The sequence below is a fragment of the Prunus avium genome, unplaced genomic scaffold, assembly GCF_965620075.1.
Source record: "Prunus avium unplaced genomic scaffold, drPruAviu1.hap1.1 HAP1_SCAFFOLD_190, whole genome shotgun sequence".
Lineage (NCBI taxonomy): Eukaryota > Viridiplantae > Streptophyta > Magnoliopsida > Rosales > Rosaceae > Prunus > Prunus avium.
The window spans coordinates 27,501-30,000 of NW_028276956.1; positions in this window are offsets into that span (position 1 = coordinate 27,501).

Below are 2,500 nucleotides of genomic sequence, written 5' to 3' on the forward strand. Positions count from 1 at the left end.
GCGTGCTGATTCTGTCGACAGCGAGGCTAGCGAAACTTCTCCTGCCATGGCGTGCGCGCAGCGTGCTGACTCTGTCGACAGTGAGGCTAGCGAAATTTGTCTTGCCATGGCGTGCGCGCAGCTTGCGCATTCGGTCGACAGTGAGGCTAGCGAAACTTGTCCTGCCGTGGCCTGCGCGCAGCCTGCGCGCAGCATGCGCGCAGCATGTGCGCAGCATGCCGGCAGCCTAGTTCCAGATTTTTTCAAATGTCGACAGAATTTTTCAAACCTTGTCAAACCCCATTTTTATTGAAATTTCCTCGCACAATAAGCTCCCCATAAGTAGTCTATGATTTTTAGTACCTTCTCCAAGTTACAAAACTAAAAAATTCCTCCCGGATTTCTTTTAATGATTTTTTCAATTTTACGACTTCTAAAAATAATAAAAAATACTTCCCGACTTCAAATATTTATGAAACTTTTTCCCATCAGAGATTGCATGTTTCTTAGTATCCCTGCAAAAAATCACGTCCAAATACCTTGTATTGAATTATTTAGAGCCCATTATGACTCCTCGCGCATAGGTGATGTCTCTTCCTGTCAAAGGGCTAAATGCATAAAATGCTATATAGGGGGGTGTGTGTTGCCTGCATATGCATGGCAGCCCATGCCCTCCTAGCTGCAGCCCCCTTCCCCCACGCCACACCCATGTCATGTTGCCTCGATATGTTGCCTCGGTATTATGGGTTTGGTGTCGGGGTCGGGGGGCTGCCACCCATGGCGGTGGTGGCCGGAATCCGGCCGCCGCCACCACGCCGCCGCCATGGGTGAGGGGGAAAAAAAAAGGCGTGGAAAGTTGCGAAATGGGGTTGTCTAGGCTTTTTTTTGGCATGGAAGAGCATGGAGTGCTAGGAACTCCTTCTCAAATGCGCGGGCATGTCGACCACAACCTCATTTCGCAACAACAACCACCCGTGTGGGGTGGCGGTGGGTGGATAGTCGCGGATTGGGGCTTGCCAAGCCAATGTTTTCAAAAAAATTCATCAAAATTAAAAACAAATGTTTTGTTGCCTTCGGATTTGTGGGCGAGCGGTGAGTCGGAGCGGAGCCGGTAAAGTTTAACCTCGGTGTGCACGGTTGTTTTTAGAAACTCAATCCAATGCCGGGGACGTTGAAAGTGACGCTCTTATGAGTTGCAAACCCGCAAGATTTAAAGAACCTTTTCAAAAAAATTTCAAACCAACAAGATTTAAAAACAGAAATTTTCATCAAAATGAAAAACAAATGTTTTGTTGCCTTCGGACTAGTGGGCGAGCGGCGAGTCGGAGCGGAGCCGGTAAAGTTTAACCTCGGTGTGCACGGTTGTTTTTAGAAACTCAATCCAATACCGGGGACGTTGAAAGTGATGCTCTTATGAGTTGCAAACCCACTAGATTTAAAGAACCTTTTCAAAACAATTTCAAACCAACAAGATTTAAACCAACAAAATTAAAAACAAATGTTTCGTTGCAAACAAATTGTGGGCGAGCGGCGAGTCGGAGTGGAGCCGGTAAAGTTTAACCTCGGTGTGCACGGTTGTTTTTAGAAACTCAATCCAATACCGGGGACGTTGAAAGTGACGCTCTTATGAGTTGCAAACCCACAAGATTTTAAAAACTTTTTGAAAATGTTTCTTCTAAATGACACATTTTGATCCTTGGCAAGTGCTCAATCTGTAACTATCCAATCACCGCCACACCACACCGGTCGGGAGTGTGTGAATGGTGTGCTTCCCGGGTTTGGCATAGACAATCTTTCGCATCGACAATCTTTTGCATGCGAGGGAATGTCTATGCCAACCCCGGGAAGCACACCATTCACCCACTAGTTGTGGGCGACGATGGGTTGGCTTCAAGTGAACTTTTGCTTGGGGTTGTCTTCGGTATGCTTTTGTGTTGGGAGTACGGCCACCAAACCTTCTCAATGCACGGGTATGTCGAGGATGGCTTTTGGCGGGGTTGATGAAGAAGCTACCCAATTCTCGGCCACACGAACACATGGTGACGATGCGTTGGCTTCAAGTGAGCTTTAGCTTGGGGTTGTCTTCGGTATGCTTTTGTGTTGGGAGTACGGCCACCAAACCTTCTCAATGCACGGGTATGTCGAGGATGGCTTTCGGCGGAGTTGATGAAGAAGCTAGGGAATTGTTGGCCACTCTCACACGTGTGGGGGTAGGTTGGCTTTGAAAGAAGCTATCCAATCCTCTGAGTGTGCGGTTGAGCTATGATTAGGATTGTCTAGGCATTGCTTGTGTGTGCAAGGTGCGAGCCCAATGCACGAGCAAGTCGAGGATGACAATCTTAAGAGTAGCAATGATGCCACAAAATATCGGTTGCCTTCGGAGTAGTGGGTGAGCGGCGAGTCGGAGTGGAGCCGGTAAAGTTTAACCTCGGTGTGCACGGTTGTTTTTAGAAACTCAACCCAATACCGGGGACGTTGAAAGTGACACTCCTACTAGTTACGAACCCACAAAATATCGGTT